The sequence below is a fragment of the Daphnia pulicaria genome, unplaced genomic scaffold (assembly GCF_021234035.1).
Source record: "Daphnia pulicaria isolate SC F1-1A unplaced genomic scaffold, SC_F0-13Bv2 h1tg000057l, whole genome shotgun sequence".
In the NCBI taxonomy this organism is placed as follows: Eukaryota; Metazoa; Arthropoda; class Branchiopoda; order Diplostraca; family Daphniidae; genus Daphnia; species Daphnia pulicaria.
Window position 1 is genome coordinate 284283 of NW_025804784.1, and position 23908 is coordinate 308190.

The 23908-nt window shown below is 37.4% G+C and overlaps 45 pseudogenes; all 45 read right to left on the reverse strand.

Moving 5' to 3' along the window:
• Positions 1-106: 106 nt before the first annotated feature.
• Positions 107-225, reverse strand: LOC124317361 (annotated as a pseudogene).
• Positions 226-638: 413 nt separating this feature from the next.
• Positions 639-757, reverse strand: LOC124317079 (annotated as a pseudogene).
• A 413-nt stretch (positions 758-1170) lies between these two features.
• Positions 1171-1289, reverse strand: LOC124317362 (annotated as a pseudogene).
• Positions 1290-1702: 413 nt separating this feature from the next.
• LOC124317363 lies at positions 1703-1821 on the reverse strand (annotated as a pseudogene).
• A 412-nt stretch (positions 1822-2233) lies between these two features.
• Positions 2234-2352, reverse strand: LOC124316984 (annotated as a pseudogene).
• A 413-nt stretch (positions 2353-2765) lies between these two features.
• Positions 2766-2884, reverse strand: LOC124317364 (annotated as a pseudogene).
• A 413-nt stretch (positions 2885-3297) lies between these two features.
• On the reverse strand, positions 3298-3416 carry LOC124317365 (annotated as a pseudogene).
• A 413-nt stretch (positions 3417-3829) lies between these two features.
• On the reverse strand, positions 3830-3948 carry LOC124317366 (annotated as a pseudogene).
• A 411-nt stretch (positions 3949-4359) lies between these two features.
• Positions 4360-4478, reverse strand: LOC124316985 (annotated as a pseudogene).
• Positions 4479-4891: 413 nt separating this feature from the next.
• On the reverse strand, positions 4892-5010 carry LOC124317368 (annotated as a pseudogene).
• A 412-nt stretch (positions 5011-5422) lies between these two features.
• Positions 5423-5541, reverse strand: LOC124316986 (annotated as a pseudogene).
• A 413-nt stretch (positions 5542-5954) lies between these two features.
• Positions 5955-6073, reverse strand: LOC124317369 (annotated as a pseudogene).
• A 413-nt stretch (positions 6074-6486) lies between these two features.
• LOC124317371 lies at positions 6487-6605 on the reverse strand (annotated as a pseudogene).
• A 413-nt stretch (positions 6606-7018) lies between these two features.
• LOC124317045 lies at positions 7019-7137 on the reverse strand (annotated as a pseudogene).
• Positions 7138-7549: 412 nt separating this feature from the next.
• LOC124317372 lies at positions 7550-7668 on the reverse strand (annotated as a pseudogene).
• Positions 7669-8081: 413 nt separating this feature from the next.
• LOC124316895 lies at positions 8082-8200 on the reverse strand (annotated as a pseudogene).
• Positions 8201-8612: 412 nt separating this feature from the next.
• Positions 8613-8731, reverse strand: LOC124317000 (annotated as a pseudogene).
• A 412-nt stretch (positions 8732-9143) lies between these two features.
• Positions 9144-9262, reverse strand: LOC124316896 (annotated as a pseudogene).
• A 412-nt stretch (positions 9263-9674) lies between these two features.
• On the reverse strand, positions 9675-9793 carry LOC124317001 (annotated as a pseudogene).
• Positions 9794-10205: 412 nt separating this feature from the next.
• LOC124317374 lies at positions 10206-10324 on the reverse strand (annotated as a pseudogene).
• A 413-nt stretch (positions 10325-10737) lies between these two features.
• LOC124316897 lies at positions 10738-10856 on the reverse strand (annotated as a pseudogene).
• A 412-nt stretch (positions 10857-11268) lies between these two features.
• Positions 11269-11387, reverse strand: LOC124317375 (annotated as a pseudogene).
• Positions 11388-11800: 413 nt separating this feature from the next.
• LOC124316899 lies at positions 11801-11919 on the reverse strand (annotated as a pseudogene).
• Positions 11920-12332: 413 nt separating this feature from the next.
• On the reverse strand, positions 12333-12451 carry LOC124316900 (annotated as a pseudogene).
• A 412-nt stretch (positions 12452-12863) lies between these two features.
• On the reverse strand, positions 12864-12982 carry LOC124317513 (annotated as a pseudogene).
• Positions 12983-13394: 412 nt separating this feature from the next.
• Positions 13395-13513, reverse strand: LOC124317376 (annotated as a pseudogene).
• Positions 13514-13925: 412 nt separating this feature from the next.
• LOC124316987 lies at positions 13926-14044 on the reverse strand (annotated as a pseudogene).
• A 413-nt stretch (positions 14045-14457) lies between these two features.
• Positions 14458-14576, reverse strand: LOC124317377 (annotated as a pseudogene).
• Positions 14577-14988: 412 nt separating this feature from the next.
• On the reverse strand, positions 14989-15107 carry LOC124317049 (annotated as a pseudogene).
• Positions 15108-15520: 413 nt separating this feature from the next.
• LOC124317087 lies at positions 15521-15635 on the reverse strand (annotated as a pseudogene).
• Positions 15636-16048: 413 nt separating this feature from the next.
• On the reverse strand, positions 16049-16167 carry LOC124316974 (annotated as a pseudogene).
• A 413-nt stretch (positions 16168-16580) lies between these two features.
• Positions 16581-16699, reverse strand: LOC124317514 (annotated as a pseudogene).
• Positions 16700-17112: 413 nt separating this feature from the next.
• Positions 17113-17231, reverse strand: LOC124316975 (annotated as a pseudogene).
• A 412-nt stretch (positions 17232-17643) lies between these two features.
• Positions 17644-17762, reverse strand: LOC124317515 (annotated as a pseudogene).
• Positions 17763-18175: 413 nt separating this feature from the next.
• On the reverse strand, positions 18176-18294 carry LOC124317024 (annotated as a pseudogene).
• A 412-nt stretch (positions 18295-18706) lies between these two features.
• On the reverse strand, positions 18707-18825 carry LOC124317026 (annotated as a pseudogene).
• Positions 18826-19237: 412 nt separating this feature from the next.
• Positions 19238-19356, reverse strand: LOC124317516 (annotated as a pseudogene).
• Positions 19357-19769: 413 nt separating this feature from the next.
• LOC124316976 lies at positions 19770-19888 on the reverse strand (annotated as a pseudogene).
• Positions 19889-20300: 412 nt separating this feature from the next.
• On the reverse strand, positions 20301-20419 carry LOC124317517 (annotated as a pseudogene).
• Positions 20420-20832: 413 nt separating this feature from the next.
• Positions 20833-20951, reverse strand: LOC124316977 (annotated as a pseudogene).
• Positions 20952-21363: 412 nt separating this feature from the next.
• On the reverse strand, positions 21364-21482 carry LOC124317518 (annotated as a pseudogene).
• Positions 21483-21895: 413 nt separating this feature from the next.
• Positions 21896-22014, reverse strand: LOC124317512 (annotated as a pseudogene).
• A 413-nt stretch (positions 22015-22427) lies between these two features.
• Positions 22428-22546, reverse strand: LOC124316978 (annotated as a pseudogene).
• Positions 22547-22958: 412 nt separating this feature from the next.
• Positions 22959-23077, reverse strand: LOC124317027 (annotated as a pseudogene).
• A 412-nt stretch (positions 23078-23489) lies between these two features.
• On the reverse strand, positions 23490-23608 carry LOC124317519 (annotated as a pseudogene).
• Between the last annotated feature and the right edge of the window lie 300 nt (positions 23609-23908).

The following is a 23908-nucleotide window of genomic DNA, read 5'->3' on the forward strand; positions in this document are numbered from 1 at the left end:
ACCTATCTCTAAGGCATTGAAATGTTTCATCTACGAAATTGGACTGGTAACCATCGTGATTGAAAAAAAATTTCAAGAAATTTGTTATTGAAAACAAACTATCCATCGCCAACGACATCCCGTATTCCCAAGCGGTCACCCTTCCAAGTACTAACGGGACTCGACGTAACTTAACTTCTGGGAGCTGACGAGACCAGGTGCGTTCTACGTGATATGGCCGTTGACATTCAAAAATGAAAATTTACTCTCCCAGTCCCAATGGATGAATAGAAAATCACTTCAAAGTGACAGAAATGTTTGTTCTTTGAATTTGGACTGGTAACCATCGCAAATAAAAAGCGCGATCAACTTTGAAAAACTCGCAATGAAATTCATCCAGAATCATTCCTATAGATGAATTGAACCTATCCCTATGTCATTGAAATTTTTGATCTACGAATTTGGACTGGTAACCATTGCGATTAAAAAACGCGATAAAATTTGACAAACTCTCAATGGAATTGATCCAGAATCATTCTTATAGATGCATTGAACCTATCTCTAAGGCATTGAAATGTTTCATCTACGAAATTGGACTGGTAACCATCGTGATTGAAAAAAAATTTCAAGAAATTTGTTATTGAAAACAAACTATCCATCGCCAACGACATCCCGTATTCCCAAGCGATCACCCTTCCAAGTACTAACGGGACTCGACGTTAGTTAACTTCTGGGAGCTGACGAGACCAGGTGCGTTCTACGTGATATGGCCGTTGACATTCAAAAATGAAAATTTACCCTCCCAGTCCCAATGGATGAATAGAAAATCACTTCAAAGTGACAGAAATGTTTGTTCTTTGAATTTGGACTGGTAACCATCGCAAATAAAAAGCGCGATCAACTTTGAAAAACTCGCAATGAAATTCATCCAGAATCATTCCTATAGATGAATTGAACCTATCCCTATGTCATTGAAATTTTTGATCTACGAATTTGGACTGGTAACCATTGCGATTAAAAAACGCGATAAAATTTGACAAACTCTCAATGGAATTGATCCAGAATCATTCTTATAGATGCATTGAACCTATCTCTAAGGCATTGAAATGTTTCATCTACGAAATTGGACTGGTAACCATCGTGATTGAAAAAAAATTTCAAGAAATTTGTTATTGAAAACAAACTATCCATCGCCAACGACATCCCGTATTCCCAAGCGGTCACCCTTCCAAGTACTAACGGGACTCGACGTAACTTAACTTCTGGGAGCTGACGAGACCAGGTGCGTTCTACGTGATATGGCCGTTGACATTCAAAAATGAAAATTTACCCTCCCAGTCCCAATGGATGAATAGAAAATCACTTCAAAGTGACAGAAATATTTGTTCTTTGAATTTGGACTGGTAACCATCGCAAATAAAAAGCGCGATCAACTTTGAAAAACTCGCAATGAAATTCATCCAGAATCATTCCTATAGATGAATTGAACCTATCCCTATGTCATTGAAATTTTTGATCTACGAATTTGGACTGGTAACCATTGCGATTAAAAAACGCGATAAAATTTGACAAACTCTCAATGGAATTGATCCAGAATCATTCTTATAGATGCATTGAACCTATCTCTAAGGCATTGAAATGTTTCATCTACGAAATTGCACTGGTAACCATCGTGATTGAAAAAAAAATTCAAGAAATTTGTTATTGAAAACAAACTATCCATCGCCAACGACATCCCGTATTCCCAAGCGGTCACCCTTCCAAGTACTAACGGGACTCGACGTAACTTAACTTCTGGGAGCTGACGAGACCAGGTGCGTTCTACGTGATATGGCCGTTGACATTCAAAAATGAAAATTTACCCTCCCAGTCCCAATGGATGAATAGAAAATCACTTCAAAGTGACAGAAATGTTTGTTCATTGAATTTGGACTGGTAACCATCGCGAATAAAAAGCGCGATCAACTTTGAAAAACTCGCAATGAAATTCATCCAGAATCATTCCTATTGATGAATTGAACCTATCCCTATGTCATTGAAATTTTTGATCTACGAATTTGGACTGGTAACCATTGCGATTAATAACGCGATAAAATTTGACAAACTCTCAATGGAATTGATCCAGAATCATTCTTATAGATGAATTGAACCTATATCTAAGGCATTGAAATGTTTCATCTACGAAATTGGACTGGTAACCATCGTGATTGAAAAAAAATTTCAAGAAATTTGTTATTGAAAACAAACTATCCATCGCCAACGACATCCCGTATTCCCAAGCGGTCACCCTTCCAAGTACTAACGGGACTCGACGTAACTTAACTTCTGGGAGCTGACGAGACCAGATGCGTTCTACGTGATATGGCCGTTGACATTCAAAAATGAAAATTTACCCTCCCAGTCCCAATGGATGAATAGAAAATCACTTCAAAGTGACAGAAATGTTTGTTCTTTGAATTTGGACTGGTAACCATCGCAAATAAAAAGCGCGATCAACTTTGAAAAACTCGCAATGAAATTCATCCAGAATCATTCCTATAGATGAATTGAACCTATCCCTATGTCATTGAAATTTTTGATCTACGAATTTGGACTGGTAACCATTGCGATTAAAAAACGCGATAAAATTTGACAAACTCTCAATGGAATTGATCCAGAATCATTCTTATAGATGCATTGAACCTATCTCTAAGGCATTGAAATGTTTCATCTACGAAATTGGACTGGTAACCATCGTGATTGAAAAAAAATTTCAAGAAATTTGTTATTGAAAACAAACTATCCATCGCCAACGACATCCCGTATTCCCAAGCGGTCACCCTTCCAAGTACTAACGGGACTCGACGTAACTTAACTTCTGGGAGCTGACGAGACCAGGTGCGTTCTACGTGATATGGCCGTTGACATTCAAAAATGAAAATTTACCCTCCCATTCCCAATGGATGAATAGAAAATCACTTCAAAGTGACAGAAATGTTTGTTCTTTGAATTTGGACTGGTAACCATCGCAAATAAAAAGCGCGATCAACTTTGAAAAACTCGCAATGAAATTCATCCAGAATCATTCCTATAGATGAATTGAACCTATCCCTATGTCATTGAAATTTTTGATCTACGAATTTGGACTGGTAACCATTGCGATTAAAAAACGCGATAAAATTTGACAAACTCTCAATGGAATTGATCCAGAATCATTCTTATAGATGCATTGAACCTATCTCTAAGGCATTGAAATGTTTCATCTACGAAATTGGACTGGTAACCATCGTGATTGAAAAAAAATTTCAAGAAATTTGTTATTGAAAACAAACTATCCATCGCCAACGACATCCCGTATTCCCAAGCGGTCACCCTTCCAAGTACTAACGGGACTCGACGTAACTTAACTTCTGGGAGCTGACGAGACCAGGTGCGTTCTACGTGATATGGCCGTTGACATTCAAAAATGAAAATTTACCCTCCCAGTCCCAATGGATGAATAGAAAATCACTTCAAAGTGACAGAAATATTTGTTCTTTGAATTTGGACTGGTAACCATCGCAAATAAAAAGCGCGATCAACTTTGAAAAACTCGCAATGAAATTCATCCAGAATCATTCCTATAGATGAATTGAACCTATCCCTATGTCATTGAAATTTTTGATCTACGAATTTGGACTGGTAACCATTGCGATTAAAAAACGCGATAAAATTTGACAAACTCTCAATGGAATTGATCCAGAATCATTCTTATAGATGCATTGAACCTATCTCTAAGGCATTGAAATGTTTCATCTACGAAATTGCACTGGTAACCATCGTGATTGAAAAAAAATTTCAAGAAATTTGTTATTGAAAACAAACTATCCATCGCCAACGACATCCCGTATTCCCAAGCGGTCACCCTTCCAAGTACTAACGGGACTCGACGTAACTTAACTTCTGGGAGCTGACGAGACCAGGTGCGTTCTACGTGATATGGCCGTTGACATTCAAAAATGAAAATTTACCTACCAGTCCCAATGGATGAATAGAAAATCACTTCAAAGTGACAGAAATGTTTGTTCATTGAATTTGGACTGGTAACCATCGCGAATAAAAAGCGCGATCAACTTTGAAAAACTCGCAATGAAATTCATCCAGAATCATTCCTATTGATGAATTGAACCTATCCCTATGTCATTGAAATTTTTGATCTACGAATTTGGACTGGTAACCATTGCGATTAATAACGCGATAAAATTTGACAAACTCTCAATGGAATTGATCCAGAATCATTCTTATAGATGAATTGAACCTATATCTAAGGCATTGAAATGTTTCATCTACGAAATTGGACTGGTAACCATCGTGATTGAAAAAAAATTTCAAGAAATTTGTTATTGAAAACAAACTATCCATCGCCAACGACATCCCGTATTCCCAAGCGGTCACCCTTCCAAGTACTAACGGGACTCGACGTAACTTAACTTCTGGGAGCTGACGAGACCAGATGCGTTCTACGTGATATGGCCGTTGACATTCAAAAATGAAAATTTACCCTCCCAGTCCCAATGGATGAATAGAAAATCACTTCAAAGTGACAGAAATGTTTGTTCTTTGAATTTGGACTGGTAACCATCGCAAATAAAAAGCGCGATCAACTTTGAAAAACTCGCAATGAAATTCATCCAGAATCATTCCTATAGATGAATTGAACCTATCCCTATGTCATTGAAATTTTTGATCTACGAATTTGGACTGGTAACCATTGCGATTAAAAAACGCGATAAAATTTGACAAACTCTCAATGGAATTGATCCAGAATCATTCTTATAGATGCATTGAACCTATCTCTAAGGCATTGAAATGTTTCATCTACGAAATTGGACTGGTAACCATCGTGATTGAAAAAAAATTTCAAGAAATTTGTTATTGAAAACAAACTATCCATCGCCAACGACATCCCGTATTCCCAAGCGGTCACCCTTCCAAGTACTAACGGGACTCGACGTAACTTAACTTCTGGGAGCTGACGAGACCAGGTGCGTTCTACGTGATATGGCCGTTGACATTCAAAAATGAAAATTTACCCTCCCATTCCCAATGGATGAATAGAAAATCACTTCAAAGTGACAGAAATGTTTGTTCTTTGAATTTGGACTGGTAACCATCGCAAATAAAAAGCGCGATCAACTTTGAAAAACTCGCAATGAAATTCATCCAGAATCATTCCTATAGATGAATTGAACCTATCCCTATGTCATTGAAATTTTTGATCTACGAATTTGGACTGGTAACCATTGCGATTAATAACGCGATAAAATTTGACAAACTCTCAATGGAATTGATCCAGAATCATTCTTATAGATGAATTGAACCTATATCTAAGGCATTGAAATGTTTCATCTACGAAATTGGACTGGTAACCATCGTGATTGAAAAAAAATTTCAAGAAATTTGTTATTGAAAACAAACTATCCATCGCCAACGACATCCCGTATTCCCAAGCGGTCACCCTTCCAAGTACTAACGGGACTCGACGTAACTTAACTTCTGGGAGCTGACGAGACCAGATGCGTTCTACGTGATATGGCCGTTGACATTCAAAAATGAAAATTTACCCTCCCAGTCCCAATGGATGAATAGAAAATCACTTCAAAGTGACAGAAATGTTTGTTCTTTGAATTTGGACTGGTAACCATCGCAAATAAAAAGCGCGATCAACTTTGAAAAACTCGCAATGAAATTCATCCAGAATCATTCCTATAGATGAATTGAACCTATCCCTATGTCATTGAAATTTTTGATCTACGAATTTGGACTGGTAACCATTGCGATTAAAAAACGCGATAAAATTTGACAAACTCTCAATGGAATTGATCCAGAATCATTCTTATAGATGCATTGAACCTATCTCTAAGGCATTGAAATGTTTCATCTACGAAATTGGACTGGTAACCATCGTGATTGAAAAAAAATTTCAAGAAATTTGTTATTGAAAACAAACTATCCATCGCCAACGACATCCCGTATTCCCAAGCGGTCACCCTTCCAAGTACTAACGGGACTCGACGTAACTTAACTTCTGGGAGCTGACGAGACCAGGTGCGTTCTACGTGATATGGCCGTTGACATTCAAAAATGAAAATTTACCCTCCCATTCCCAATGGATGAATAGAAAATCACTTCAAAGTGACAGAAATGTTTGTTCTTTGAATTTGGACTGGTAACCATCGCAAATAAAAAGCGCGATCAACTTTGAAAAACTCGCAATGAAATTCATCCAGAATCATTCCTATAGATGAATTGAACCTATCCCTATGTCATTGAAATTTTTGATCTACGAATTTGGACTGGTAACCATTGCGATTAAAAAACGCGATAAAATTTGACAAACTCTCAATGGAATTGATCCAGAATCATTCTTATAGATGCATTGAACCTATCTCTAAGGCATTGAAATGTTTCATCTACGAAATTGCACTGGTAACCATCGTGATTGAAAAAAAATTTCAAGAAATTTGTTATTGAAAACAAACTATCCATCGCCAACGACATCCCGTATTCCCAAGCGGTCACCCTTCCAAGTACTAACGGGACTCGACGTAACTTAACTTCTGGGAGCTGACGAGACCAGGTGCGTTCTACGTGATATGGCCGTTGACATTCAAAAATGAAAATTTACCCTCCCAGTCCCAATGGATGAATAGAAAATCACTTCAAAGTGACAGAAATGTTTGTTCTTTGAATTTGGACTGGTAACCATCGCAAATAAAAAGCGCGATCAACTTTGAAAAACTCGCAATGAAATTCATCCAGAATCATTCCTATAGATGAATTGAACCTATCCCTATGTCATTGAAATTTTTGATCTACGAATTTGGACTGGTAACCATTGCGATTAAAAAACGCGATAAAATTTGACAAACTCTCAATGGAATTGATCCAGAATCATTCTTATAGATGCATTGAACCTATCTCTAAGGCATTGAAATGTTTCATCTACGAAATTGGACTGGTAACCATCGTGATTGAAAAAAAATTTCAAGAAATTTGTTATTGAAAACAAACTATCCATCGCCAACGACATCCCGTATTCCCAAGCGATCACCCTTCCAAGTACTAACGGGACTCGACGTTACTTAACTTCTGGGAGCTGACGAGACCAGGTGCGTTCTACGTGATATGGCCGTTGACATTCAAAAATGAAAATTTACCCTCCCAGTCCCAATGGATGAATAGAAAATCACTTCAAAGTGACAGAAATGTTTGTTCATTGAATTTGGACTGGTAACCATCGCGAATAAAAAGCGCGATCAACTTTGAAAAACTCGCAATGAAATTCATCCAGAATCATTCCTATTGATGAATTGAACCTATCCCTATGTCATTGAAATTTTTGATCTACGAATTTGGACTGGTAACCATTGCGATTAATAACGCGATAAAATTTGACAAACTCTCAATGGAATTGATCCAGAATCATTCTTATAGATGAATTGAACCTATATCTAAGGCATTGAAATGTTTCATCTACGAAATTGGACTGGTAACCATCGTGATTGAAAAAAAATTTCAAGAAATTTGTTATTGAAAACAAACTATCCATCGCCAACGACATCCCGTATTCCCAAGCGGTCACCCTTCCAAGTACTAACGGGACTCGACGTAACTTAACTTCTGGGAGCTGACGAGACCAGGTGCGTTCTACGTGATATGGCCGTTGACATTCAAAAATGAAAATTTACCCTCCCAGTCCCAATGGATGAATAGAAAATCACTTCAAAGTGACAGAAATGTTTGTTCATTGAATTTGGACTGGTAACCATCGCGAATAAAAAGCGCGATCAACTTTGAAAAACTCGCAATGAAATTCATCCAGAATCATTCCTATAGATGAATTGAACCTATCCCTATGTCATTGAAATTTTTGATCTACGAATTTGGACTGGTAACCATTGCGATTAAAAAACGCGATAAAATTTGACAAACTCTCAATGGAATTGATCCAGAATCATTCTTATAGATGCATTGAACCTATCTCTAAGGCATTGAAATGTTTCATCTACGAAATTGGACTGGTAACCATCGTGATTGAAAAAAAATTTCAAGAAATTTGTTATTGAAAACAAACTATCCATCGCCAACGACATCCCGTATTCCCAAGCGATCACCCTTCCAAGTACTAACGGGACTCGACGTAACTTAACTTCTGGGAGCTGACGAGACCAGGTGCGTTCTACGTGATATGGCCGTTGACATTCAAAAATGAAAATTTACCCTCCCAGTCCCAATGGATGAATAGAAAATCACTTCAAAGTGACAGAAATGTTTGTTCATTGAATTTGGACTGGTAACAATCGCGAATAAAAAGCGCGATCAACTTTGAAAAACTCGCAATGAAATTCATCCAGAATCATTCCTATTGATGAATTGAACCTATCCCTATGTCATTGAAATTTTTGATCTACGAATTTGGACTGGTAACCATTGCGATTAATAACGCGATAAAATTTGACAAACTCTCAATGGAATTGATCCAGAATCATTCTTATAGATGAATTGAACCTATCTCTAAGGCATTGAAATGTTTCATCTACGAAATTGGACTGGTAACCATCGTGATTGAAAAAAAATTTCAAGAAATTTGTTATTGAAAACAAACTATCCATCGCCAACGACATCCCGTATTCCCAAGCGGTAACCCTTTCAAGTACTAACGGGACTCGACGTAACTTAACTTCTGGGAGCTGACGAGACCAGGTGCGTTCTACGTGATATGGCCGTTGACATTCAAAAATGAAAATTTACCCTCCCAGTCCCAATGGATGAATAGAAAATCACTTCAAAGTGACAGAAATGTTTGTTCATTGAATTTGGACTGGTAACCATCGCGAATAAAAAGCGCGATCAACTTTGAAAAACTCGCAATGAAATTCATCCAGAATCATTCCTATAGATGAATTGAACCTATCCCTATGTCATTGAAATTTTTGATCTACGAATTTGGACTGGTAACCATCACGATTAATAACGCGATAAAATTTGACAAACTCTCAATGGAATTGATCCAGAATCATTCTTATAGATGAATTGAACCTATCTCTAAGGCATTGAAATGTTTCATCTACGAAATTGGACTGGTAACCATCGTGATTGAAAAAAAATTTCAAGAAATTTGTTATTGAAAACAAACTATCCATCGCCAACGACATCCCGTATTCCCAAGCGATCACCCTTCCAAGTACTAACGGGACTCGACGTAACTTAACTTCTGGGAGCTGACGAGACCAGGTGCGTTCTACGTGATATGGCCGTTGACATTCAAAAATGAAAATTTACCCTCCCAGTCCCAATGGATGAATAGAAAATCACTTCAAAGTGACAGAAATGTTTGTTCATTGAATTTGGACTGGTAACAATCGCGAATAAAAAGCGCGATCAACTTTGAAAAACTCGCAATGAAATTCATCCAGAATCATTCCTATTGATGAATTGAACCTATCCCTATGTCATTGAAATTTTTGATCTACGAATTTGGACTGGTAACCATTGCGATTAATAACGCGATAAAATTTGACAAACTCTCAATGGAATTGATCCAGAATCATTCTTATAGATGAATTGAACCTATCTCTAAGGCATTGAAATGTTTCATCTACGAAATTGGACTGGTAACCATCGTGATTGAAAAAAAATTTCAAGAAATTTGTTATTGAAAACAAACTATCCATCGCCAACGACATCCCGTATTCCCAAGCGGTAACCCTTTCAAGTACTAACGGGACTCGACGTAACTTAACTTCTGGGAGCTGACGAGACCAGGTGCGTTCTACGTGATATGGCCGTTGACATTCAAAAATGAAAATTTACCCTCCCAGTCCCAATGGATGAATAGAAAATCACTTCAAAGTGACAGAAATGTTTGTTCATTGAATTTGGACTGGTAACCATCGCGAATAAAAAGCGCGATCAACTTTGAAAAACTCGCAATGAAATTCATCCAGAATCATTCCTATAGATGAATTGAACCTATCCCTATGTCATTGAAATTTTTGATCTACGAATTTGGACTGGTAACCATCACGATTAATAACGCGATAAAATTTGACAAACTCTCAATGGAATTGATCCAGAATCATTCTTATAGATGAATTGAACCTATCTCTAAGGCATTGAAATGTTTCATCTACGAAATTGGACTGGTAACCATCGTGATTGAAAAAAAATTTCAAGAAATTTGTTATTGAAAACAAACTATCCATCGCCAACGACATCCCGTATTCCCAAGCGGTCACCCTTCCAAGTACTAACGGGACTCGACGTAACTTAACTTCTGGGAGCTGACGAGACCAGGTGCGTTCTACGTGATATGGCCGTTGACATTCAAAAATGAAAATTTACCCTCCCAGTCCCAATGGATGAATAGAAAATCACTTCAAAGTGACAGAAATGTTTGTTCATTGAATTTGGACTGGTAACCATCGCGAATAAAAAGCGCGATCAACTTTGAAAAACTCGCAATGAAATTCATCCAGAATCATTCCTATAGATGAATTGAACCTATCCCTATGTCATTGAAATTTTTGATCTACGAATTTGGACTGGTAACCATTGCGATTAAAAAACGCGATAAAATTTGACAAACTCTCAATGGAATTGATCCAGAATCATTCTTATAGATGCATTGAACCTATCTCCAAGGCATTGAAATGTTTCATCTACGAAATTGGACTGGTAACCATCGTGATTGAAAAAAAATTTCAAGAAATTTGTTATTGAAAACAAACTATCCATCGCCAACGACATCCCGTATTCCCAAGCGATCACCCTTCCAAGTACTAACGGGACTCGACGTAACTTAACTTCTGGGAGCTGACGAGACCAGGTGCGTTCTACGTGATATGGCCGTTGACATTCAAAAATGAAAATTTACCCTCCCAATCCCAATGGATGAATAGAAAATCACTTCAAAGTGACAGAAATGTTTGTTCATTGAATTTGGACTGGTAACCATCGCGAATAAAAAGCGCGATCAACTTTGAAAAACTCGCAATGAAATTCATCCAGAATCATTCCTATTGATGAATTGAACCTATCCCTATGTCATTGAAATTTTTGATCTACGAATTTGGACTGGTAACCATTGCGATTAATAACGCGATAAAATTTGACAAACTCTCAATGGAATTGATCCAGAATCATTCTTATAGATGAATTGAACCTATATCTAAGGCATTGAAATGTTTCATCTACGAAATTGGACTGGTAACCATCGTGATTGAAAAAAAATTTCAAGAAATTTGTTATTGAAAACAAACTATCCATCGCCAACGACATCCCGTATTCCCAAGCGGTCACCCTTCCAAGTACTAACGGGACTCGACGTAACTTAACTTCTGGGAGCTGACGAGACCAGGTGCGTTCTACGTGATATGGCCGTTGACATTCAAAAATGAAAATTTACCCTCCCAGTCCCAATGGATGAATAGAAAATCACTTCAAAGTGACAGAAATGTTTGTTCTTTGAATTTGGACTGGTAACCATCGCAAATAAAAAGCGCGATCAACTTTGAAAAACTCGCAATGAAATTCATCCAGAATCATTCCTATAGATGAATTGAACCTATCCCTATGTCATTGAAATTTTTGATCTACGAATTTGGACTGGTAACCATTGCGATTAAAAAACGCGATAAAATTTGACAAACTCTCAATGGAATTGATCCAGAATCATTCTTATAGATGCATTGAACCTATCTCTAAGGCATTGAAATGTTTCATCTACGAAATTGGACTGGTAACCATCGTGATTGAAAAAAAATTTCAAGAAATTTGTTATTGAAAACAAACTATCCATCGCCAACGACATCCCGTATTCCCAAGCGATCACCCTTCCAAGTACTAACGGGACTCGACGTAACTTAACTTCTGGGAGCTGACGAGACCAGGTGCGTTCTACGTGATATGGCCGTTGACATTCAAAAATGAAAATTTACCCTCCCAGTCCCAATGGATGAATAGAAAATCACTTCAAAGTGACAGAAATGTTTGTTCTTTGAATTTGGACTGGTAACCATCGCAAATAAAAAGCGCGATCAACTTTGAAAAACTCGCAATGAAATTCATCCAGAATCATTCCTATAGATGAATTGAACCTATCCCTATGTCATTGAAATTTTTGATCTACGAATTTGGACTGGTAACCATTGCGATTAAAAAACGCGATAAAATTTGACAAACTCTCAATGGAATTGATCCAGAATCATTCTTATAGATGCATTGAACCTATCTCTAAGGCATTGAAATGTTTCATCTACGAAATTGGACTGGTAACCATCGTGATTGAAAAAAAATTTCAAGAAATTTGTTATTGAAAACAAACTATCCATCGCCAACGACATCCCGTATTCCCAAGCGATCACCCTTCCAAGTACTAACGGGACTCGACGTAACTTAACTTCTGGGAGCTGACGAGACCAGGTGCGTTCTACGTGATATGGCCGTTGACATTCAAAAATGAAAATTTACCCTCCCAGTCCCAATGGATGAATAGAAAATCACTTCAAAGTGACAGAAATGTTTGTTCATTGAATTTGGACTGGTAACCATCGCGAATAAAAAGCGCGATCAACTTTGAAAAACTCGCAATGAAATTCATCCAGAATCATTCCTATTGATGAATTGAACCTATCCCTATGTCATTGAAATTTTTGATCTACGAATTTGGACTGGTAACCATTGCGATTAATAACGCGATAAAATTTGACAAACTCTCAATGGAATTGATCCAGAATCATTCTTATAGATGAATTGAACCTATCTCTAAGGCATTGAAATGTTTCATCTACGAAATTGGACTGGTAACCATCGTGATTGAAAAAAAATTTCAAGAAATTTGTTATTGAAAACAAACTATCCATCGCCAACGACATCCCGTATTCCCAAGCGGTCACCCTTTCAAGTACTAACGGGACTCGACGTAACTTAACTTCTGGGAGCTGACGAGACCAGGTGCGTTCTACGTGATATGGCCGTTGACATTCAAAAATGAAAATTTACCCTCCCAGTCCCAATGGATGAATAGAAAATCACTTCAAAGTGACAGAAATGTTTGTTCATTGAATTTGGACTGGTAACCATCGCGAATAAAAAGCGCGATCAACTTTGAAAAACTCGCAATGAAATTCATCCAGAATCATTCCTATAGATGAATTGAACCTATCCCTATGTCATTGAAATTTTTGATCTACGAATTTGGACTGGTAACCATCACGATTAATAACGCGATAAAATTTGACAAACTCTCAATGGAATTGATCCAGAATCATTCTTATAGATGAATTGAACCTATCTCTAAGGCATTGAAATGTTTCATCTACGAAATTGGACTGGTAACCATCGTGATTGAAAAAAAATTTCAAGAAATTTGTTATTGAAAACAAACTATCCATCGCCAACGACATCCCGTATTCCCAAGCGGTCACCCTTCCAAGTACTAACGGGACTCGACGTAACTTAACTTCTGGGAGCTGACGAGACCAGGTGCGTTCTACGTGATATGGCCGTTGACATTCAAAAATGAAAATTTACCCTCCCAGTCCCAATGGATGAATAGAAAATCACTTCAAAGTGACAGAAATGTTTGTTCATTGAATTTGGACTGGTAACCATCGCGAATAAAAAGCGCGATCAACTTTGAAAAACTCGCAATGAAATTCATCCAGAATCATTCCTATTGATGAATTGAACCTATCCCTATGTCATTGAAATTTTTGATCTACGAATTTGGACTGGTAACCATTGCGATTAATAACGCGATAAAATTTGACAAACTCTCAATGGAATTGATCCAGAATCATTCTTATAGATGAATTGAACCTATATCTAAGGCATTGAAATGTTTCATCTACGAAATTGGACTGGTAACCATCGTGATTGAAAAAAAATTTCAAGAAATTTGTTATTGAAAACAAAATATCCATCGCCAACGACATCCCGTATTCCCAAGCGGTCACCCTTCCAAGTACTAACGGGACTCGACGTAACTTAACTTCTGGGAGCTGACGAGACCAGATGCGTTCTACGTGATATGGCCGTTGACATTAAAAAATGAAAATTTACCCTCCCAGTCCCAATGGATGAATAGAAAATCACTTCAAAGTGACAGAAATGTTTGTTCTTTGAATTTGGACTGGTAACCATCGCAAATAAAAAGCGCGATCAACTTTGAAAAACTCGCAATGAAATTCATCCAGAATCATTCCTATAGATGAATTGAACCTATCCCTATGTCATTGAAATTTTTGATCTACGAATTTGGACTGGTAACCATTGCGATTAAAAAACGCGATAAAATTTGACAAACTCTCAATGGAATTGATCCAGAATCATTCTTATAGATGCATTGAACCTATCTCTAAGGCATTGAAATGTTTCATCTACGAAATTGGACTGGTAACCATCGTGATTGAAAAAAAATTTCAAGAAATTTGTTATTGAAAACAAACTATCCATCGCCAACGACATCCCGTATTCCCAAGCGGTCACCCTTCCAAGTACTAACGGGACTCGACGTAACTTAACTTCTGGGAGCTGACGAGACCAGGTGCGTTCTACGTGATATGGCCGTTGACATTCAAAAATGAAAATTTACCCTCCCAGTCCCAATGGATGAATAGAAAATCACTTCAAAGTGACAGAAATGTTTGTTCATTGAATTTGGACTGGTAACCATCGCGAATAAAAAGCGCGATCAACTTTGAAAAACTCGCAATGAAATTCATCCAGAATCATTCCTATTGATGAATTGAACCTATCCCTATGTCATTGAAATTTTTGATCTACGAATTTGGACTGGTAACCATTGCGATTAATAACGCGATAAAATTTGACAAACTCTCAATGGAATTGATCCAGAATCATTCTTATAGATGAATTGAACCTATCTCTAAGGCATTGAAATGTTTCATCTACGAAATTGGACTGGTAACCATCAAGATTGAAAAAAAATTTCAAGAAATTTGTTATTGAAAACAAACTATCCATCGCCAACGAAATCCCGTATTCCCAAGCGGTCACCCTTTCAAGTACTAACGGGACTCGACGTAACTTAACTTCTGGGAGCTGACGAGACCAGGTGCGTTCTACGTGATATGGCCGTTGACATTCAAAAATGAAAATTTACCCTCCCAGTCCCAATGGATGAATAGAAAATCACTTCAAAGTGACAGAAATGTTTGTTCTTTGAATTTTGACTGGTAACCATCGCAAATAAAAAGCGCGATCAACTTTGAAAAACTCGCAATGAAATTCATCCAGAATCATTCCTATAGATGAATTGAACCTATCCCTATGTCATTGAAATTTTTGATCTACGAATTTGGACTGGTAACCATTGCGATTAAAAAACGCGATAAAATTTGACAAACTCTCAATGGAATTGATCCAGAATCATTCTTATAGATGCATTGAACCTATCTCTAAGGCATTGAAATGTTTCATCTACGAAATTGGACTGGTAACCATCGTGATTGAAAAAAAATTTCAAGAAATTTGTTATTGAAAACAAACTATCCATCGCCAACGACATCCCGTATTCCCAAGCGGTATTCCAAGTACTAACGGGACTCGACGTAACTTAACTTCTGGGAGCTGACGAGACCAGGTGCGTTCTACGTGATATGGCCGTTGACATTCAAAAATGAAAATTTACCCTCCCAGTCCCAATGGATGAATAGAAAATCACTTCAAAGTGACAGAAATGTTTGTTCTTTGAATTTTGACTGGTAACCATCGCAAATAAAAAGCGCGATCAACTTTGAAAAACTCGCAATGAAATTCATCCAGAATCATTCCTATAGATGAATTGAACCTATCCCTATGTCATTGAAATTTTTGATCTACGAATTTGGACTGGTAACCATTGCGATTAAAAAACGCGATAAAATTTGACAAACTCTCAATGGAATTGATCCAGAATCATTCTTATAGATGCATTGAACCTATCTCTAAGGCATTGAAATGTTTCATCTACGAAATTGGACTGGTAACCATCGTGATTGAAAAAAAATGTCAAGAAATTTGTTATTGAAAACAAACTATCCATCGCCAACGACATCCCGTATTCCCAAGCGGTCACCCTTCCAAGTACTAACGGGACTCGACGTTACTTAACTTCTGGGAGCTGACGAGACCAGGTGCGTTCTACGTGATATGGCCGTTGACATTCAAAAATGAAAATTTACCCTCCCAGTCCCAATGGATGAATAGAAAATCACTTCAAAGTGACAGAAATGTTTGTTCATTGAATTTGGACTGGTAACCATCGCGAATAAAAAGCGCGATCAACTTTGAAAAACTCGCAATGAAATTCATCCAGAATCATTCCTATAGATGAATTGAACCTATCCCTATGTCATTGAAATTTTTGATCTACGAATTTGGACTGGTAACCATTGCGATTAAAAAACGCGATAAAATTTGACAATTTCTCAATGGAATTGATCCAGAATCATTCTTATAGATGCATTGAACCTATCTCTAAGGCATTGAAATGTTTCATCTACGAAATTGGACTAGTAACCATCGTTATTGAAAAAAAATGTCAAGAAATTTGTTATTGAAAACAAACTATCCATCGCCAACGACATCCCGTATTCCCAAGCGGTCACCCTTTCAAGTACTAACGGGACTCGACGTAACTTAACTTCTGGGAGCTGACGAGACCAGGTGCGTTCTACGTGATATGGCCGTTGACATTCAAAAATGAAAATTTACCCTCCCAGTCCCAATGGATGAATAGAAAATCACTTCAAAGTGACAGAAATGTTTGTTCTTTGAATTTGGACTGGTAACCATCGCAAATAAAAAGCGCGATCAACTTTGAAAAACTCGCAATGAAATTCATCCAGAATCATTCCTATAGATGAATTGAACCTATCCCTATGTCATTGAAATTTTTGATCTACGAATTTGGACTGGTAACCATTGCGATTAAAAAACGCGATAAAATTTGACAAACTCTCAATGGAATTGATCCAGAATCATTCTTATAGATGCATTGAACCTATCTCTAAGGCATTGAAATGTTTCATCTACGAAATTGGACTGGTAACCATCGTGATTGAAAAAAAATTTCAAGAAATTTGTTATTGAAAACAAACTATCCATCGCCAACGACATCCCGTATTCCCAAGCGGTCACCCTTCCAAGTACTAACGGGACTCGACGTTACTTAACTTCTGGGAGCTGACGAGACCAGGTGCGTTCTACGTGATATGGCCGTTGACATTCAAAAATGAAAATTTACCCTCCCAGTCCCAATGGATGAATAGAAAATCACTTCAAAGTGACAGAAATGTTTGTTCATTGAATTTGGACTGGTAACCATCGCGAATAAAAAGCGCGATCAACTTTGAAAAACTCGCAATGAAATTCATCCAGAATCATTCCTATTGATGAATTGAACCTATCCCTATGTCATTGAAATTTTTGATCTACGAATTTGGACTGGTAACCATTGCGATTAATAACGCGATAAAATTTGACAAACTCTCAATGGAATTGATCCAGAATCATTCTTATAGATGAATTGAACCTATCTCTAAGGCATTGAAATGTTTCATCTACGAAATTGGACTGGTAACCATCGTGATTGAAAAAAAATTTCAAGAAATTTGTTATTGAAAACAAACTATCCATCGCCAACGACATCCCGTATTCCCAAGCGGTCACCCTTTCAAGTACTAACGGGACTCGACGTAACTTAACTTCTGGGAGCTGACGAGACCAGGTGCGTTCTACGTGATATGGCCGTTGACATTCAAAAATGAAAATTTACCCTCCCAGTCCCAATGGATGAATAGAAAATCACTTCAAAGTGACAGAAATGTTTGTTCTTTGAATTTGGACTGGTAACCATCGCAAATAAAAAGCGCGATCAACTTTGAAAAACTCGCAATGAAATTCATCCAGAATCATTCCTATAGATGAATTGAACCTATCCCTATGTCATTGAAATTTTTGATCTACGAATTTGGACTGGTAACCATTGCGATTAAAAAACGCGATAAAATTTGACAATTTCTCAATGGAATTGATCCAGAATCATTCTTATAGATGCATTGAACCTATCTCTAAGGCATTGAAATGTTTCATCTACGAAATTGGACTGGTAACCATCGTGATTGAAAAAAAATTTCAAGAAATTTGTTATTGAAAACAAACTATCCATCGCCAACGACATCCCGTATTCCCAAGCGGTCACCCTTCCAAGTACTAACGGGACTCGACGTTACTTAACTTCTGGGAGCTGACGAGACCAGGTGCGTTCTACGTGATATAGCCGTTGACATTCAAAAATGAAAATTTACCCTCCCAGTCCCAATGGATGAATAGAAAATCACTTCAAAGTGACAGAAATGTTTGTTCATTGAATTTGGACTGGTAACCATCGCGAATAAAAAGCGCGATCAACTTTGAAAAACTCGCAATGAAATTCATCCAGAATCATTCCTATTGATGAATTGAACCTATCCCTATGTCATTGAAATTTTTGATCTACGAATTTGGACTGGTAACCATTGCGATTAATAACGCGATAAAATTTGACAAACTCTCAATGGAATTGATCCAGAATCATTCTTATAGATGAATTGAACCTATCTCTAAGGCATTGAAATGTTTCATCTACGAAATTGGACTGGTAACCATCGTGATTGAAAAAAAATTTCAAGAAATTTGTTATTGAAAACAAACTATCCATCGCCAACGACATCCCGTATTCCCAAGCGGTCACCCTTCCAAGTACTAACGGGACTCGACGTTACTTAACTTCTGGGAGCTGACGAGACCAGGTGCGTTCTACGTGATATAGCCGTTGACATTCAAAAATGAAAATTTACCCTCCCAGTCCCAATGGATGAATAGAAAATCACTTCAAAGTGACAGAAATGTTTGTTCATTGAATTTGGACTGGTAACCATCGCGAATAAAAAGCGCGATCAACTTTGAAAAACTCGCAATGAAATTCATCCAGAATCATTCCTATTGATGAATTGAACCTATCCCTATGTCATTGAAATTTTTGATCTACGAATTTGGACTGGTAACCATTGCGATTAATAACGCGATAAAATTTGACAAACTCTCAATGGAATTGATCCAGAATCATTCTTATAGATGAATTGAACCTATCTCTAAGGCATTGAAATGTTTCATCTACGAAATTGGACTGGTAACCATCGTGATTGAAAAAAAATTTCAAGAAATTTGTTATTGAAAACAAACTATCCATCGCCAACGACATCCCGTATTCCCAAGCGGTCACCCTTTCAAGTACTAACGGGACTCGACGTAACTTAACTTCTGGGAGCTGACGAGACCAGGTGCGTTCTACGTGATATGGCCGTTGACATTCAAAAATGAAAATTTACCCTCCCAGTCCCAATGGATGAATAGAAAATCACTTCAAAGTGACAGAAATGTTTGTTCTTTGAATTTGGACTGGTAACCATCGCAAATAAAAAGCGCGATCAACTTTGAAAAACTCGCAATGAAATTCATCCAGAATCATTCCTATAGATGAATTGAACCTATCCCTATGTCATTGAAATTTTTGATCTACGAATTTGGACTGGTAACCATTGCGATTAAAAAACGCGATAAAATTTGACAAACTCTCAATGGAATTGATCCAGAATCATTCTTATAGATGCATTGAACCTATCTCTAAGGCATTGAAATGTTTCATCTACGAAATTGGACTGGTAACCATCGTGATTGAAAAAAAATTTCAAGAAATTTGTTATTGAAAACAAACTATCCATCGCCAACGACATCCCGTATTCCCAAGCGGTCACCCTTCCAAGTACTAACGGGACTCGACGTTACTTAACTTCTGGGAGCTGACGAGACCAGGTGCGTTCTACGTGATATGGCCGTTGACATTCAAAAATGAAAATTTACCCTCCCAGTCCCAATGGATGAATAGAAAATCACTTCAAAGTGACGAAAATGTTTGTTCATTGAATTTGGACTGGTAACCATCGCGAATAAAAAGCGCGATCAACTTTGAAAAACTCGCAATGAAATTCATCCAGAATCATTCCTATTGATGAATTGAACCTATCCCTATGTCATTGAAATTTTTGATCTACGAATTTGGACTGGTAACCATTGCGATTAATAACGCGATAAAATTTGACAAACTCTCAATGGAATTGATCCAGAATCATTCTTATAGATGAATTGAACCTATCTCTAAGGCATTGAAATGTTTCATCTACGAAATTGGACTGGTAACCATCGTGATTGAAAAAAAATTTCAAGAAATTTGTTATTGAAAACAAACTATCCATCGCCAACGACATCCCGTATTCCCAAGCGGTCACCCTTTCAAGTACTAACGGGACTCGACGTAACTTAACTTCTGGGAGCTGACGAGACCAGGTGCGTTCTACGTGATATGGCCGTTGACATTCAAAAATGAAAATTTACCCTCCCAGTCCCAATGGATGAATAGAAAATCACTTCAAAGTGACAGAAATGTTTGTTCTTTGAATTTGGACTGGTAACCATCGCAAATAAAAAGCGCGATCAACTTTGAAAAACTCGCAATGAAATTCATCCAGAATCATTCCTATAGATGAATTGAACCTATCCCTATGTCATTGAAATTTTTGATCTACGAATTTGGACTGGTAACCATTGCGATTAAAAAACGCGATAAAATTTGACAAACTCTCAATGGAATTGATCCAGAATCATTCTTATAGATGCATTGAACCTATCTCTAAGGCATTGAAATGTTTCATCTACGAAATTGGACTGGTAACCATCGTGATTGAAAAAAAATTTCAAGAAATTTGTTATTGAAAACAAACTATCCATCGCCAACGACATCCCGTATTCCCAAGCGGTCACCCTTCCAAGTACTAACGGGACTCGACGTTACTTAACTTCTGGGAGCTGACGAGACCAGGTGCGTTCTACGTGATATGGCCGTTGACATTCAAAAATGAAAATTTACCCTCCCAGTCCCAATGGATGAATAGAAAATCACTTCAAAGTGACAGAAATGTTTGTTCATTGAATTTGGACTGGTAACCATCGCGAATAAAAAGCGCGATCAACTTTGAAAAACTCGCAATGAAATTCATCCAGAATCATTCCTATTGATGAATTGAACCTATCCCTATGTCATTGAAATTTTTGATCTACGAATTTGGACTGGTAACCATTGCGATTAATAACGCGATAAAATTTGACAAACTCTCAATGGAATTGATCCAGAATCATTCTTATAGATGAATTGAACCTATCTCTAAGGCATTGAAATGTTTCATCTACGAAATTGGACTGGTAACCATCGTGATTGAAAAAAAATTTCAAGAAATTTGTTATTGAAAACAAACTATCCATCGCCAACGACATCCCGTATTCCCAAGCGGTCACCCTTTCAAGTACTAACGGGACTCGACGTAACTTAACTTCTGGGAGCTGACGAGACCAGGTGCGTTCTACGTGATATGGCCGTTGACATTCAAAAATGAAAATTTACCCTCCCAGTCCCAATGGATGAATAGAAAATCACTTCAAAGTGACAGAAATGTTTGTTCTTTGAATTTGGACTGGTAACCATCGCAAATAAAAAGCGCGATCAACTTTGAAAAACTCGCAATGAAATTCATCCAGAATCATTCCTATAGATGAATTGAACCTATCCCTATGTCATTGAAATTTTTGATCTACGAATTTGGACTGGTAACCATTGCGATTAAAAAACGCGATAAAATTTGACAAACTCTCAATGGAATTGATCCAGAATCATTCTTATAGATGCATTGAACCTATCTCTAAGGCATTGAAATGTTTCATCTACGAAATTGGACTGGTAACCATCGTTATTGAAAAAAAATTTCAAGAAATTTGTTATTGAAAACAAACTATCCATCGCCAACGACATCCCGTATTCCCAAGCGGTCACCCTTCCAAGTACTAACGGGACTCGACGTAACTTAACTTCTGGGAGCTGAAGAGACCAGGTGCGTTCTACGTGATATGGCCGTTGACATTCAAAAATGAAAATTTACCCTCCCAGTCCCAATGGATGAATAGAAAATCACTTCAAAGTGACAGAAATGTTTGTTCTTTGAATTTGGACTGGTAACCATCGCAAATAAAAAGCGCGATCAACTTTGAAAAACTCGCAATGAAATTCATCCAGAATCATTCCTATAGATGAATTGAACCTATCCCTATGTCATTGAAATTTTTGATCTACGAATTTGGACTGGTAACCATTGCGATTAAAAAACGTGATAAAATTTGACAATTTCTCAATGGAATTGATCCAGAATCATTCTTATAGATGCATTGAACCTATCTCTAAGGCATTGAAATGTTTCATCTACGAAATTGGACTAGTAACCATCGTTATTGAAAAAAAATTTCAAGAAATTTGTTATTGAAAACAAACTATCCATCGCCAACGACATCCCGTATTCCCAAGCGGTCACCCTTCCAAGTACTAACGGGACTCGACGTTACTTAACTTCTGGGAGCTGACGAGACCAGGTGCGTTCTACGTGATATGGCCGTTGACATTCAAAAATGAAAATTTACCCTCCCAGTCCCAATGGATGAATAGAAAATCACTTCAAAGTGACAGAAATGTTTGTTCATTGAATTTGGACTGGTAACCATCGCGAATAAAAAGCGCGATCAACTTTGAAAAACTCGCAATGAAATTCATCCAGAATCATTCCTATTGATGAATTGAACCTATCCCTATGTCATTGAAATTTTTGATCTACGAATTTGGACTGGTAACCATTGCGATTAATAACGCGATAAAATTTGACAAACTCTCAATGGAATTGATCCAGAATCATTCTTATAGATGAATTGAACCTATCTCTAAGGCATTGAAATGTTTCATCTACGAAATTGGACTGGTAACCATCGTGATTGAAAAAAAATTTCAAGAAATTTGTTATTGAAAACAAACTATCCATCGCCAACGACATCCCGTATTCCCAAGCGGTCACCCTTCCAAGTACTAACGGGACTCGACGTTACTTAACTTCTGGGAGCTGACGAGACCAGGTGCGTTCTACGTGATATAGCCGTTGACATTCAAAAATGAAAATTTACCCTCCCAGTCCCAATGGATGAATAGAAAATCACTTCAAAGTGACAGAAATGTTTGTTCATTGAATTTGGACTGGTAACCATCGCGAATAAAAAGCGCGATCAACTTTGAAAAACTCGCAATGAAATTCATCCAGAATCATTCCTATTGATGAATTGAACCTATCCCTATGTCATTGAAATTTTTGATCTACGAATTTGGACTGGTAACCATTGCGATTAATAACGCGATAAAATTTGACAAACTCTCAATGGAATTGATCCAGAATCATTCTTATAGATGAATTGAACCTATCTCTAAGGCATTGAAATGTTTCATCTACGAAATTGGACTGGTAACCATCGTGATTGAAAAAAAATTTCAAGAAATTTGTTATTGAAAACAAACTATCCATCGCCAACGACATCCCGTATTCCCAAGCGGTCACCCTTTCAAGTACTAACGGGACTCGACGTAACTTAACTTCTGGGAGCTGACGAGACCAGGTGCGTTCTACGTGATATGGCCGTTGACATTCAAAAATGAAAATTTACCCTCCCAGTCCCAATGGATGAATAGAAAATCACTTCAAAGTGACAGAAATGTTTGTTCTTTGAATTTGGACTGGTAACCATCGCAAATAAAAAGCGCGATCAACTTTGAAAAACTCGCAATGAAATTCATCCAGAATCATTCCTATAGATGAATTGAACCTATCCCTATGTCATTGAAATTTTTGATCTACGAATTTGGACTGGTAACCATTGCGATTAAAAAACGCGATAAAATTTGACAAACTCTCAATGGAATTGATCCAGAATCATTCTTATAGAT